Source organism: Miscanthus floridulus, chromosome 3 (genome assembly GCF_019320115.1).
Source record: "Miscanthus floridulus cultivar M001 chromosome 3, ASM1932011v1, whole genome shotgun sequence".
Classification (NCBI taxonomy): Eukaryota; Viridiplantae; Streptophyta; class Magnoliopsida; order Poales; family Poaceae; genus Miscanthus; species Miscanthus floridulus.
The window spans coordinates 92,812,668-92,829,415 of record NC_089582.1 but is presented as its reverse complement, the minus strand read 5'-3'; positions in this window follow the sequence as shown (position 1 = coordinate 92,829,415).

Here is a 16,748-nt window from a genome sequence, read left to right as displayed (position 1 = left end):
ACTTATGGTATAAGATGCTGTACAATTTTCATGAGAATTGGATAAGAAATGCTTCGGCTTTGGAGTGGATCTTGTCAGCTATAGTGCAGCAGTTTTCAGCATGTAGCAGTGATGGAAGAATTGAAATCTGGTAGCAATCTAGAAGTCAAATGAATCTCAAGTTTTTACAGCTACTAGATAACTTAGTAATGCACACCTCCACCAAATTTCGTGGTATTTGGATTTGTACTTTGGGAAATATGCTTATTCCTTTGAAGGGTACAAAATCTGTCAGAAAAATGACAAATGTTGGATTGATCTAGAGTCACTTTGATTGAAAGGTCCTCAAGTTGGAAATATGTTTATGAGTATTTGAGGTACCTAAGTTTGGTTTTGAGATGACCTTTAAGCATGATAATCAAATAGGACAAGGCTATTTGATTATGGAGTGTACTTTGCACACATTCGGTACTCAAATTAGAAGATCAAGATCAAATGTAACACCCTAGGTGTTTGTCACCAGTTAAGCAATGGGTTTAAACTCAACCATGGCATGTTAAGTGGTGATGGAGATGTTAGGTCAAACATATGAAAATGAGCCACCACCTAAACTTGGACCATGCATCATTGCTTACATGCTGCCCTTTTTAAAAAGTATGCTTGGGTAATGCTAGATGTACTTGTTTCATGTGTCTCGCATCAATATCCATCTATATTGATCCATAGAAAAGTTTCGTGAAGTTTGGAATCAAGAAGTCACATGAAATGACAAGTTATGTCCTTGCCTGGATTGTTTTATAAAGTGAATGGAATTCTAGATCATCAACCAAACCTTGCAACCTTGCCCAAATGACTCTAATTGAACTCTACAACAAAAGTCATGAAGGGTTCGTGTTGAGCGGAGGACAAGAAAATACCTCAATCGGTCTAAAACTCAGATTTAAGCTTTACCGTGATGCTACTTTGACCTATGTTGACTGATCACTTACAGTGCTTGCATGGAGTTGCACCTTAAATCAAAGTTGAAGTTCGAGTAGAGTAGAATAAACTTTGTTTTTAGACCAAGAGCCAGATCAACTTGGAACTAAGCCGAATCGAGGCTCAAACGTTGAATCGGCAGCTGTTTTCGATACTTAGAATTTTTCTAAGTCTGGAATTCATCATCGTCGACATTGGCATTCCGCGTTCTCCAAATTTCGTTAAGCAACTTGACTTGACCCCAAAATGGAAGTTGGAGCTAAGTTCATGGAGAAGAGCATGTAAAAAGATGGCACCAGTTTGACCTCGTTTTCACCATCAATTTGAATGTTTGCTTGTCGTTGTCAATACATTGACACTAGCAGTTTGCAGCTTAATTACCCGCCGATGAAGAGCTCTAATGACCATGTGGCCTTAATCAAAGTTGGAGAGTAATCTGAGTTGAGCAAACTTCATTTTTGACCCACTGTCTGATTCGGCCTGGAAGCGGCCCAAATTGGCTCCCCACCATGTCCACTCCGGCGCTCTCCACGTGCTCGATAGTTTGTCTTCATGGCCTCCATGCACCGGAGCGCGTCCCACCATGGCCGATGCGTGTCCTACCCTAGTGCCACGCGCTGCCTCATGCCCTACTCCTCCATAACCGAGCACCAGAGCTGCCCCATCCCTCACCCGTCCCTTCTCGCTCTCTCGCTCCGACCTCGCGCCTGCGCGCGCGTGCCAGAGCACGGCCACCATGGCCGCCGCCGCCGAACTTCCTTGCCGCCGTTGCTCCCTCTCCTGCAGCCCCTCCAGCGCCACCACCGAGCATTCCTATGGCTCCACGACCACCTCTCCAAGCCCTAGTCGGAGCCGAGCCCCACCGTGCGCTTACTGTCGCCGAGGCTGCCGCTGCCGGCAGTGCCATCCTGGTGACGGCACTGCTCAGCTGCTACACTGCTGCTGCCTGCGGCTTGGCCGGCCAAGGCTAGGTGTGGCCATGGCAGGCCGCGGCCAAGCCCCAGCGCGTCCCCTCCTTGCCTCCGCCGGCCGCTGCCCCGCTGGACGAGCCCTCCGTCTCCCCGGCTGGCTGCTGCTCCGTTCCTGTCTAATGGAGGAAGAAGAAGCACCTCGTGCCGCAATAGGGGAAAAGGGAGGGGGTTAAGTGAAGAACTAGTGACTCATGTGAATAGTACTCATAAGGACCTCTTCGCTGACATTTGATTTATATTTTCCGCAGGTCCCCGATGCAAGATTTAAATCTCTTTTTTTCTTTGATTTAGGCAGATTTGAATGATCCACTTTGAAAAATCGTAGAAAATTGTAGAAAAATCCTAAAATAGCAAATGATAACTTTTTGGAATCCTTGTGAAATTATATATGCACTAGATCTATAATATGGCATGATTTAGTTTAAAGTTTTTGCTGTAAAAATCAATTTATGCAGTTAGGTTTGTAATACTAGTTGTGTCTTGTCTTTTTCATAACTGTAGTTATTTTCCTCAAATAAATGTGAAATTTTTATGGGATGCTCATCAGGTTATTGTTGTTTTGTGGTAAAAATTTCAGGAGTTTAGAATTTATATTTTTAGAGTTATAAAAATAACAAATGCCCTGTATTGCCTTGCTCCTACTCTGAACAGTTCTGCATGTTTGAATTAGTTGGCTCAGTTAAGTTGTGAATCATGACTTGATGAAAATACATGAGTTGTAGTACTTTTATTAATATTTTCAAAAAGCTAAATATCATGATTTTTGGTTAAGTAGATCTTGAGTTATACTTGCTTAAATCTCTGTGGCTGTTTCTGCCCAAACCCAGAGAGGGTTTCCTTGTTCTTACTGTGGGGCCTTCTTAATAGTAGAATTAGCTTTAGGTGTTTACAACAAAGTTGTTTCAAATTTGCTAAGCTTTCTAAAAAGTCTAGAACCACATTTATTGGACATGTATAACTTCATTTGTAGCTGTTTGAAGTGGTATATCAGTTTCTGTCTATGTTTTGGACAGAGATGCAATTATTGGATTGATTGGCCTTGCTAACTGTAGAATCATCTTAATATGAGAATAATAAAGTTGTAGGTAACTTTATAATCTTTTCAAAAAGTTATGATCCATGTTTGTTGGAGGTCTAGAACTCCAGTTATGCTTCTCTGAAGATGCTATCGGTTTTCTATACCACTGCTGTTGGGCTGCATGTGAAGTTTTGCTTGTGCAATTATTTTTGTGGTGTAAATGATGATTGCTATGGTTATAGTGAATACAAAAGTTGTAGAAAATTTCATAATATTCCTTGTGTTCAAATTGTAAGACCATAGGCCTGATAGTTTAGGAGTTACATGACTTTTAAGTCTTCTGTCAAGTTTTGATTGTATTCGGAGCAGATCTGAAAGATGCTAGTGTTTGATCTAGTTAGGATTTGAATCACACCTAGATGATAATAAGAAAGTTGTAGATAACTCACTTAAACATCTTGTGTTAAATTTTGCTGGCATTTAGCCAAATATTTTGTGAGTTATGCCTGTTTAAAGTTGGGTTTCAGATATGGCTGCTCTCTGTCAATTGTGGACCAGTTTCTGTAAATGAGTATATTTGACTTCGTTAACTTGAGAATCATGCTAAGATGATTAAAGATGAATTGTAGAAAATTTCATAAGCTTTCCATAATGTCTTATTTCATGGCTATTGGATTTGTATAACTCTAGTTATGATCTAAACATGAAGCTGTTGTTTCCAGTCCAGAAATAGACATATGCTAGTTGTGTTTGTTTACTCCATGTGTTGCTAAGTGTGGCTTATGCCCTTGTTGAGGGTCAAGTTATGATACTTGTGACCTTGTTAAACTTGTTTCATGCTTGATGTGCTTGCTCTCTATAGTTAGTTGTGTGATGTTAGTTAAATAGCTATTGGTGTCTATGTCTTGCATAATCTTGCGTTTGCCTTGAATGCTATTATATGATGCATCTTATATTACCATTCTTCATATTCATGCACTTGCATCTTGCATCTCATCTAGGTACACTAGATGAACCACGTGAAGGACGAGAGGTTGGAACCGAACCCGAAGACGGTGTATGGTGGACTTTTCCCAACGATGGAAGGACTAAGCAAGCGCTAGGACCGGAGATGTCACCAAGATGGTGCAAGCTAATTGAACTGACTGATGTTGGATCCTAGGCAAGCCCGAAGCATTCTAAGTCTCCCAGTGTTTGACAAAATATTACTTGAGTCCTTATGATTGATGCATTAGGTATAAGAGTTGTCTGGAAACACTTGATGCATGGAACTACCTTGGCCAGATACAAATACTACCTTTAACCCTATGTAGGTCTAGGATCGAATATATGCTTAGCCATGTTTAGACCAATAGAAGTCGGGTGATTCCCTGTCACCTGCGAGATATAGGTGGATACCGAAGCACGATTGGCTATATTTGCTATCATGGAAAGGAACCATGGGGTAATGTAAATGGAGACCGAGCGGGATGTTGATAGAGAAGCAACAAGACATGGAGGTCTTGAGTGTGGATCTATCCCCGTCTATGTCGATTAAGGACCATACTGTTGTTGGTGCTTCTGACAAGATTGAACGCATGCCTATCACTTAGCTGGCTGGATAACTTGTTCCAACCGTGAAGCCGAGTAGCTCAACTCAGGCCGATTCCCGTTCTGTTGTGCGCTCCTTGCAGGGAGCCAAACTGAGCCCAAGGGCAGGGTAGTCCTGAATGTCCTGGCATTTGGTGTCCCCGATTGTGCAGCATGGTATGAACCCACAAAATGTGTATCTGAGTTGTACCAAAGGTGACCTAAGGCGACTAATGATCTAGTCTGCCGGGGTTTGTGTTAGGAATAAATTCCCAGCTGGTTGAAATCGATTTGAATCGCCGTCTCTCCCGGATAGTGAGAAACTTGGCTAGTCCCAACATCATAGTAATTAGATTATGGAATGTGATGGTTCGGATAAACATGGAATTACTATACCTGCTATGGTTACTATTGTATGCTCTAAAAAGATATACCACATGTTTGGCACAGGATAGTTGCTAATCTAGAGATGGATAGTTATAATTAACTTGAGGACAAAATTATAATTGTATAATTGAGTTAATCGTTTTTTATGCAAAATGTTGTTAAGCTACCTCCACTTTATAAAGCCTTGCATACTCCTTGGAGTCAATTTTATTTCTGGTTATGACGGGTAAGTCTAGCTGAGTACATTCGAGTACTCAGGGTTTATCCCACCATGTTGCAGGTGAGGTTTTGGCCTACTGAAGATGGTGGCTAACCACCGGTGGGCTCGGTGACTCTATGTTATTTCTCATCTATATGCTTTTATCTAAGGATGTCACTTATGCTAGCAATGTATTTGAAACTTATATTAATGTAATCATTTAAAAGCTATGTTGTTTTCACTAATCGGTTTGAAACCCAAACATATACTATTATTTGTGAAACCATTTGTAATATTATTTCTGTTGTAACTCTACGTATGTGATGTGTATTTGCTTAATCACGCGATCTTGGTTATGATGTTGATTTACCGAGGTCCTGTGTGACACTCGGTGGACTATTGGGTTTATATAAGTGATAGTATGCGCGTGTCAACGTGTTAGCGGGGACAGCCATACTTGATCTTGTATAAATTGGGCGGTTCTATCACATCAAACTAAGTTCTAGTGATGATTGGAGATCATTTGGTAGAAAGAAAATGACTTAAACAAGTAGAAAGAAAAGGACTTAAAGAAGGAATCAAGGTTACTCATCAAGTTAAGTCCATCACTTGGATCAATCAATCAAGTTATTTCAAGTGAGTGTCAAGAATGGTTCTTGGAGAGAGGTCACTTCTCCCTAGTGTAGGGGCTTGCCGTGTATGTGTAGGTGAACCAAGTGTGATACTTGGAAGGCTAACATGGAAGTGGTGATCCAAGAAACATTTGAGATGCTTAGTTGAAGCATTCAAAAGGGTTGATCAAGAAAAGCAAGCAACACCCAAAAAGAGAGCTAGTCATGATATTTCAAGTAGTATTCTCAAATTGATGCTCTCATGCAAGCAAAGATCAAAAGATAAAGCAAGCCAACCATAACAAGAAAGTGCACTTGATCATAAGTGGTATTCATTTCATATGGGTGAAGAATAGAATTCAAAATGGTATCTATTGGTCTTCACCAAGCTTATAATTGGACTTCACATTGCTATTGGAGTAATGAATTGGAATCTATGTGACTATCCTCTACTCCAACATAGCAAAGGTGTCATTGTAATGTGCATGATCATTTCATCCCTTACTAGTATGCGGTTAGTGCATATAGTACATGCTTCATAAGATTATGCATAACAAATAAAATGTTTAAATTCATAACCTACCACTATTGCTTGAATTATTACTTGATCTAGTGGTTAGTATATGAATTTGTTCATGAGCTAGTGATCCCAAGTACTTGATCTAATTTGGATTGCTATAATAAGTGACAAGTACAATATTGGCAAGATAACCCTTGCAAGAGGTGTGAAGAAGTTTGTCATTGGTTCAAACTAGACTTGAAAGCTTAGGCAAATCAATTTAGTTCAAGTTAACCATAGAAGCTCATGATAGTGATAAGAGTACCAACACAAGACAACAATGCAAATAGATATCTAGTTTGTTTGTTTCAAGTGGTATCTAGACTCAAGCATGTCAACAAGAATCTATAAATGATGTCTAGATCAAGTTACAAGTGATATCCTATAAGTGGTACTCTTAAAAATAGCAAATGTTCAAGAAATAGTTTTTATTGATAAATCCAACAAGTGGTTCCATACTAGAAGATTCTTTCAAGTAATATCATATCTACACATGGTGTTAATCATGCAAGACGATGGTTCCACAAGTGATCATCAAATGAAGAATGCATCCTTCATCTACAAGAGCTTAAGTGTATCAAATGGATGACCCATGCTATCACATAGGGGGAGGTGTCCCACAAATTGATCTCAAGATCAAAAATCTTATGTGTAGTATCTCAAGAAGCCCTACACAAGATACAAGTGGTACAAGTTACAAGTGGTATCTACAAATGGTGTCATTCCAACAATCAAGTGATGTCCATAAAAAATGCAAGATTCAAGCCTCAACCATCTACCCCAAACGTATACCTTTGCATCAATGAGAAGCTCACCTTTTATAGAAATTGATGACAAAGGGGGAGAGATTGTACAAAGATGTGAAAGCTTTGAGATTGAGATTGTATAAGGGGGGAGAGATAAGATATAAAAGCTCAAAGAAGTAGAGGTTGGACATGGACATGGACAAAGAGGGAGCAACATTGAACAAAAGAGATGGATCAAAATTCTTGGACAAGAGAAGCACACAAGTAGGGGGAGCAAGCTCATGAACTTTGATTGATTGCATTTGATATGTACATATTCATGTGCTTGCTTGCATTGCATAAGCTTTCAAATTCAATATGCATGCTTATGTGGTGTATGCTAGTTGTAGAACTTGAATGATGATTTGATAACTAGCATGCATAGGATGATAGCTAGATGCTTGGTATGATTTTCAAGTAATGCTAGTACCTTGCTTTTAATGTTGATCTCACAAGGTATCTAGTGCTTTTTATTTCCAAGTGATATCTAGCTAACCATGGTGCTAAGGATTAACTTAAAGGTGCAACTCTAATTGGTACATGCTTCAAAGGTTTATTCTATACACCTTAGCATCATTTAGTAGTAATTACTCTCCCACATTTCCAATCTATGCATATGTGCGAACTTCAAACCAAACACTCTAGCACATATGTAGGGGGAGCTAATACTACCATCTCGGGTTTGTGGTACTTGTCCAAAATCATTTTCACATGGTAAAATTGCTTGGACAAGCAACATGAATCCAAAAGAGCTTAATTTCCATATCTTTGTAGAGTTGTCATCAATTACCAAAAAGGGGGAGATTGAAAGGTCCTTGTGTGATTTTGGTAATTGAGTGACAACCTAGGTGGACTAATTGTGTTTATGTGAGATACACAGGTAATTAGTCCATAGGTATATGTGTGTGAGCAACATATGCCATGAAGGTGAAAATGGCTTGGAGATGTTGCAAAGCTCACACATGTGATGATGAAGGAGCTCATTGCACATGAGACATGACATTGAGTCATGTGATCAAGGTGGAGAAGATCAAGACATGACTTGGCATGATGGACTGGTTGCAAGCGTGAAGGGCAAGTCAGAGGCTTTGGAGCGATGGACCGCGTGGCGGTGAAGCTTGAGCAAGACTTGGCGCCGATGGACAAAGGCAACGGTGAAAAGCAAGTGAAGTCAAGATCGATGAACCAATATGATCACGTGATGATATGAAGTGGATCATATCATTGTTGATTATGTTGGTGCATGTGTTGCATTGACATTGGAGGAGATGAAATGGAATGCGCAAGTGGATCATATCTTTTTCTAACTCCTCAACCGCTTCGCCCTTGCTTCCATGTTGATAACCACAAAGTGTAGAACTTGTGTGCTCGTGTGTTAGCATTTTTTTCAAAGCATTTTTCAAGGGTCAAGGTTAGCACACTAGGTTCCTAAATGCATATGCAACAATCATGTCACCTAGTGGCACTCGATAACTGCTTAGCCAAAGATTTCCCCTCTTTATAGTATGGCTATCGATCCTAAACGTGATCACACTCTCAATAGTGTCTTGATCACCAAAACAAAAAGTTATTTGATATCTTTGCCTTGATCTCCTTGGTTTTTGTTTTCTCTTTTTTCTTTTCCAAGTTGAAGCACTTGATCATCTCTTTTATGGCCAACACCTTCACCATGACCATCATCTAGCTCCACCACTTGGATTGGACTACCTTATCTAATTCACATACTTAGATCAAAGGTTAGTCCTAGGTTTTATCAATTATCCAAAACCAAACTAGGGCTTTCACATGGCCTCGCTCCTGGACAGCCTCTTATCCTCAAGTGAAGTTTGCACCAATGTGAGACGCATTGTGCTAATGCCAACTTCTCATGAGGATATATAAGAGGACGTCCACTGGTGTTTCTCATGAAGTTGTTGTGAGCTATGCCAAACAAGCCTTCAGAGCTATGCCAAACAAGTCTCCTATCACCATGGCCTCCCTCCTCATGGCCCTTCATCATGGCCCTACCTTCATCGCGTTCATCATGAGGTAAGAAGCCGAAAAGCCAAGACTGGCACTACCCTGTGCCCCAACTCTGATGGCACCATCGTCACACTGCCTTCTTGGTAGAGCTAGGCAGGGCTTTTCGGCTTCTTATCCTCATGATGAAATTTTTTCTCATGTGGCTGTGATGCTAGTTATTGTGTCATTTATATGTAGTTTTTTGCCTAAAAACAATTAATAACTGAATGGTTGTGATGCTTGTCACTCCATTTTTTAATTGTCGTAGTATTTTGCCTTGGCTACACAGACGCGAGATATATAAAGCACCACACTAACATGGTACCAGGGTTGGTGCTCCTTCAAGATTAGGTGCTTTATATTCCATCTTGCAGCTCTCACGGCCAAGAAGACATCCTGATTCTGATTAAAAAATCATTTAAACAAAAATATGTTGCGCTAAATAGGCAAGCGTAGAGGTGGTTTGGATCCAAAGGCCTAGGGGGACCATACCTTACACTAAATAGGCTAGTGATTCATCACTTCATCTCCCCCAAACCGTGTGGTAAGCGCTAAAGGGGTCGAGCCACGTGGTCGAGTTAATTTTCTCCATCCAACTTCCAACACCGTTCCATCACCATTACTTCCACTGAGAGAAGCATGCTCCACTAAGATCGTGCGAGACATGGCCTCGCCTTAACTCCTGCTCTCGCTCAGTGCAATCGAAGGGAACTCTAACGGGGGCCTATCTCACCCATCCTTCTATAAAAGCGAAGGCTAAGGCAGGGAAGCAAATACATGATTCCTTTCTAAACTCGTTACACTTACCAATCTTCTCATTCTATCTTCTTCATCTAGCACTTTGGATCGACACCCCAGCATCTAGATCTCATCAAATGGTGGATCAAGGAATGAAATGCCCAATGGAAGAGTCGCCGGAGGTTGTCCTAGCTTGTCCTCGCATTCTTGTGAGGCTATGGCAGGATGGGGAGGGCAACTCGGTGGTGCCACCACTGGAGAGCCGATCCCCACTTCCGGCTATCTCCTCCGATGATGATGGGGGCGGATGATGTCCTCACATTGGTGGAGCAGCTAGACATGGCTACCTCTACCCCTCCGTGAGGAGAGCCAGGAGGCAGACTGGCTACACCTCTCTGTTGCCACCGCAAAGCAGGAAACGGCCACGGCAGAGCTTGCCACCACCAAGGCCTAGGCGTGCCTCGCTGGTTGCCACGTAGGGTGAGGCAGCAGAGGCGATCCATCTTCACCAGGTAGTTGAGGACAACACCCGTGTCTCTTCCTAAATGGCGGCGGAGAGCAACATGCGCTACTAGGACCTCCATGCAGCAGCAGGCAATGCCATTCGTGTGCTTTTGCCTCATGCGCCTACGGGGACAACCCTAGCGGATCGCCTCCGCACCATGCCTCCATAGATCATAGAGGTGGCCACATACTGCATTCGCCTAGGGGCTGCTTTGGCCATGGCCACCGCCCTGCTTCGGCTGGGTGAGGACCTGACCATGGTGGAGCCGGGTTCCCGGGAGAGACGAGCAATCGGGATCGCGAGAACTTGATCGGTGACTTCTCTGTAGTGGGCGATGGCGTTTTGGCCATGGTGAATGTTGAGGACATCATTCATAATGCTCCCCGCGAGTAGTTCGATTGTAAAATGCCTCTGCATTCTGAATAAAAATGTTCATATTCAGTAGTTATTGAACATCTTTGTTTGCTATTGACTGGAACGTTCCATTTATGCGCCTTAGAGTTCAAGACCGTATGACACATCCATCATTAGTATGTACGGAGTAGGTGCTAACATCTCCCAACCACCATCGCCAATAGCCTTCACCACCACTTTCGTCAATTTCCAAGCCTGTGCGTGAGTCCTACGCGTCACTCCCGCGCATATTTACAAAGTTTTGCAGAAATTTGCATTCCTACATCTGATACAGTTGCTTACAAAGGACGCTTCCCACCGTGTCTTTCTCCTCCTCAGTGCTGATATTCCTCGTCACTACTCCTGCTCCCTAGTGACAAAATGTGCGACCGCCCCTACTCAGTGGCGTGCAAGCCGCCAGTCACCGCCAACAAACTAGTGCTCTGCGCCGGTATGCCTCACTAGCTGGTAGATAGCATAGATCCGCCGGTGACTAGGCTGGTACTCATCACCGCCATCGCCGCTCGAGCTCAATGCCGCAAGATCCAAAGGCAATGGTAATGCTTTTGCACTTCCCTTATGCATTGTTCTTAGATTTTTATTCCCTTCTTCACTCATCTAAGTACGAATGAAGCTTCCATTTGATTATTAACGAGCTCACGAACACATCCCCGTAGTCACTCCTTCTCTGATTCAGGCGATGGCTAGCACCGCTGCTTCCATCATCGGCCTAGCTCCACCAAATCCTCATCAAGATGGAGGAGGAGGCCCCCAGCCATCCTCACAGACCATGTCTTGGTCCTCATCCTTAGTCGTCTCACCACCCACTCCTTGTGCAGCTGCAAGTGTGTCTGTTGCTCTTGGAGCAGCCTCATCTCAGGATCCAAGTACCGTAAGGAGCTGCCCTAGATTCTCGCTGAATTCTTCTACCGCAGCTGAAAAGGCAAACACAACTTCACTAGCATCAACGATGAATACCCCTCCTTGTCCTTCTCGCCCTTCCCCATTCAAGATGTCATGATCTTAGATTGCTCCTGGGGCCTCATCCTCTGCAGGTATGCTGGGTTTCGCTATGTTGTCTGCAATCCGATGACTAAGAAATGGTTGCTACTTCCGGATAGCAACCATTCTTGTGGTTCAGCTCACTTGGGGTTCGATCTGATAGTCTCCTCTCACTTTCTATGTGTTTGAATATGGGATCAACGATGATGACTCCTTAGGTGTCAACATCTACTCATCTAAAACTAGAGCATGGATCTTTAAAGAATCTAAATGGGGTGAGGGTATTATAGTATACACATATGGGAAAGGTGTGTTTGTTAATGGTTTTATGCACATGCTGGAGTTCACCTAGATAGTTGCTGTTAATATGGAGGGAAAGACATGGAGAAAAAATCATAGGCCAACTGGTGATGCAATCTCCATCCATGAAGCTCAGAGTCAGTTGTGTTTATGTACTCCTGATACTTTGAATAGGTATGACCTTTTAATCTAGATCCTTGAAGACTACGGTACTAGTAAATGGACATTGAAGCATAAGGTGACCATGCTGCAGCTATTTGGACAGAAGAATATTGAAATTGGTACCAAGGTTTACGATGCGACCTACAGAGTGATTGCAGTTTATTTAGAATGGAATTTGATTTTTCTTGTTGGGGAGGACAAAACACTACTTGCATATGACATGAACCACAGTAAAGTTCATGTCCTCCCTGCCCGGGCCATCAGCTATCCTAGAAGTACCTAGAAACTAATATGTATGAGTTGCGGACCTCACTATCTTCCTTATGTTCCCTTGTTCATGGAGTCATTAGCAAAGCAGTAAAGGTGTATTTGTTGTATTTTGTTTGTTCAGGTAGGTAATTGTTTTGATTCTATATATAGGTCAATTTGGGCTTGGTAACTAAAGGAATGGTGTGTTGAATATCATTAATTCTGCTACTTTGTGCAGGTGGAGTCTGAGTGCTTTTGAACAATTTTTCTGCATTAGCTAAGAGTGAAAGAAGAGGGGTTCCATGGTGCATTGACTACCAATCCAAAGGATGCACTAATTATATTAATTTTTGCCTAGCAAGCAGGAGTGCCACATAGGAGGAGCACAGCTATGTCGTTTCGTTATATAAGTTTGTAGAGATCAGTGCATTTAGTTTGCAGTCTATGTAGCGGTTGTGTTAGGACATCAGTTGAGAAAGATGTTATGGTAAGCGTCCATTGTTATTGTAAGAACATGGTTTATGGATATAATGATTACATCTGTATGCTTTGTGTTCAGTAAGCTATTAAGGGTCATTTATTATTTTGTTATCACCACCGACATTGGTGGTGCAACCGTCCAACACCGTCGCTATACATATGATGCGGCAGGGATCAAAAGTGTATCACCATCAAATCATTTAGTAACCCGACATCGACTAACCGATCATCAAACACGGATCGTGGTGCAAGGCGATGGTGACCATGACCTTTGTACGGATGGTTCATACGCTGAAGCAACGGTGATGTTTACCTCTACAGACGTCTCAGTCGTCGAAGCGACAGCAAACCTGCACCGTAGACAATCAGGTCAAAGTATAAGGTGATGGAGCTGGTGACCACTATGCAGGCTGTTGATGTACCCACATGAAGGTGATGATAGCCTCCACACAAGTGGATCATTTGCCAATGCGGTGGTGTTAGTGTATGCCCACAGCCGGGTCGTGCTCCAATGCGATGGAAGTAAGGACCTTATCACAAACGGATCATAAGCCAATACGGTGGTGTAGTGTACACCACAGTCGCTCTGAGATGCCGACTGTGATGGCTATGACCATCACTGTCGATAGCTTACTGCTGAGGCCAAAATTGGACTGCAATGGGGGTTATGACGTGGCTGTGAAAGGTCTGAATCTAGTAGTGTATAAGCTGAAGTTGGTGAAGCCCCTCCCATCGAAGTGTTTGACAGGGGCGATATTGGGGGAGCCCTTGATGTATATGGGCCAAGTCTCCCCTTGAAGAGGCCCAACTAGTAGCCAAAGTAGTGTCATGTGAAATCTAACCCCACTAAGGGGCCACATGTAAATAGTCATTGCTTATATAAGTGCCCCAAGGGCATGAAGGCAAGCGAACTCACCTCCCACTCATTTCCACTTGTTGATAACCTAAGTGTGTCCCCTCTCCAAAGCCTAGCTCTCTCCACCCTCTCTCAACTGTTTGGGCCAATATAATGGACTTAAAAACATATTCTCCCAAATATTGTACATGTGCCGCTGGTTCCAATATAATGGAGTTAAAAACATATTCTCCTAGATATTCTACATGTATTTGAGTATTTGTGTTCATAAATTTTTTTTCTAGTTAAACATTTATGTGCATAGTTCATTAAGAAATTTTATGTTTTCTACAAAAACGCTAAATGAATAGCTTCTGCTATATCCCACTATAGCTTTTTATAGCTTTTGAAGGTCGCCCCTAAATATCATAGCCTACTATTTAAAACATTGGCCGCCAGGGTGATCTCATCAGCATCCTCCGCTCTCTCCATCAGGGCAGATCTCATGAGCTCGTACTCTCCCTGCACGTCCGAACTGAACTGAGACGGGTTGGGTGATACCCGCACAACCACCCAATCCCCTTGACAGGCTCCCAACCCGATCCCTTTCAATCCCTCCCACGTTTATATATTTGGCTTGGATGATCACTCTAATGTTACTTCGAGTAGCGGAGAAACAAAAAAAATATTGTAACAAGCTAGCACGTTGTCCAAAATTGGAGGATGATTGGAGGTTTTGTAAAGTGTCAGTTAAGGAATCTCATGTGTCTTGCGGAGGTGATTGTTGATATTGGTCGGAATGTAAGTGATGAAATGGGAGTTAGAGTTGATCGATTGGGGGACGACCCGGATGTCGATCCTACAGAGAATTTGACCCAGGACCATGTCAGCCAAGAGGTCCCCTCCTGATCAGAAGAGAATGTTGGGTTTGAGGCCAATGGGACTGTACCTATTAGAAGTTTGGCAAATCAGAATTCTAGTGATTTTGGAATGGCAGTTGTGAATAATGACTTCCATGATGACACATTTGAGGTTGAGGAGGCTGAAGAGGTAGAGGATGAAGTTTATGTTTCATCGGGTGATGAGGGAGACGATGGGCAGGAGGACGAGCCTGGAGTAGCAGAGGGAATGGTAAGAGGTGAGGAAGAGGTAGAAGTGGAAGATGATGTGGAACCTCTAGCCAGTGATGGTCTGGATGGGCAAGGTGCTCCTTACCACGGTCCCAATTTTGGTGGTGTTAGGATCCCACCATTGACCACGGAGGAGAGAAGGCAACTTAGAGCTGTTCATGTGAATGTCCGAAATGTGTCTATATTTGAAGACATTAGACAAACAAACAATCTGATATGTGATAACAGTGTTAGAATAGTGGAGCCTGAGGCTGATAGTGACAAGGAATTGATTTCAAATGGCATGGTATTTTATATCCTTGGTGAGCTTAAACACTGGCTAAGAGACTACTCTGTCCATCACCACCGACCATATGATGTTGTGCATTCTTATGCGAAGGTCTGGTACACAGTTTGGTGCCAGAAGGGTTGTGGATGGGGTGTGTGGGCACAGCCTATGATTAGTGATGGAAGTTGATGGAAGATAACAAAGGTTAAGCAACCGCACACTTGTGGTTCAGCAAGGCCCTCTCAGGATCAGTCGCAGTGCACTACCTGTTACCTTGCCAGGCGTATTGTGAGGCTGGTTTATGCTAATCCGAAAATCACCGTTGCAGCCCTGAGGGTCGCAATTGAGGGGTTCACCAATTACCAAGTCTTTTATGGAAAGGCTTGGCGGGTAAAATAGCACGCTATGGCTATGATGTGGGGTGATTGGAAGGAAGCTTACGGTCTAGTACCGAGGATCTTGAATGCAATGGCACATTTCAACCCGGGTTTGCAATGGTCCCCAATCACCACGGGGCGTACAAGAGGCATGACGAGCTAGCAAGATGTGGCCAAGAACAAGTTCAGGAGAAAAATAGAGAAGAAAAAATAAATTCGATGGCTTGGCCACTCAAAAGTCAGAAAACAAATGATAGCTTGGACCAGCGCAGAGCCCACTCAGTTTGTCAACCCGTGGAATGAGATAATTTTGGGACTTACAAGGCCGGGTCTTAATAAAATCTTTCATATCCATATCTTGGAAACTGGAACATCAAACAGACACTCTTATTCTAGAATTTGATTCTGTTATTCCATACGCTAGCTATAGCATTTATTTATAATAAATGGGTAAGAAACTTATCTCCTCTCTTTCCTCTTATTAATTTCTATGCCACCTCATCACTTCTGCTGATGTGACATTATAATAAATAAATGGGTATGAAACTCGGTTGAGACTGGCCTAAGATTTATTCCTCTTTTAATTTCACACCCTTTATCATATTGAAATTTAATCATTATGGTTCATATTCTTCACCAATAAAATGATTAGCATACATATAACCGTAGCTTAGCTTGTAAGGTTGCTGGTGGTGAACCCTAATCAGTACTCACTCGGTTTTAAGTCTGACTCAGAATGGATGCTCGTGTTTACAACTTTTTTTGTGGTGATTTTTATCCACGTCATAATTCATCGGTCGTCTTTGGTGCCAGAGATAAGGGTAGGATATAGGATATACGTGTACAAGTTTATACGAGTGATTGAGACCATTGTTTATCTTTTTTTTCCCCTTTCTTTCTTTCTTTTTTTGTGAATTGAGACCGTTGCTTCTGTGCCTGTTAAAAAAAGGAGTATAAGCACGAAATAGAAATCCACTGATGATAAAAGGCCCACTGAAGTCGGTGCACTTTGTGGCCCATTAAAAGGTCCACTGATAATGTTGGTCCATCTAATTTTCGGCCCCTTTGGAACATGGGATTTTTTGTTTCCGTTCCAGCGTTTTTCCTACGAAAAATGAACTAAATCCTGTGAAATTCTGCATTGTATTAGGCATTTGCTCTGGTCTTGTAGAACTTCCATTAACTGTTTCAGCATGTTTCGGGTAATTCTCGTGCATCCAAATGGCTTCATTAGCCACTATCAAGCTTGGCA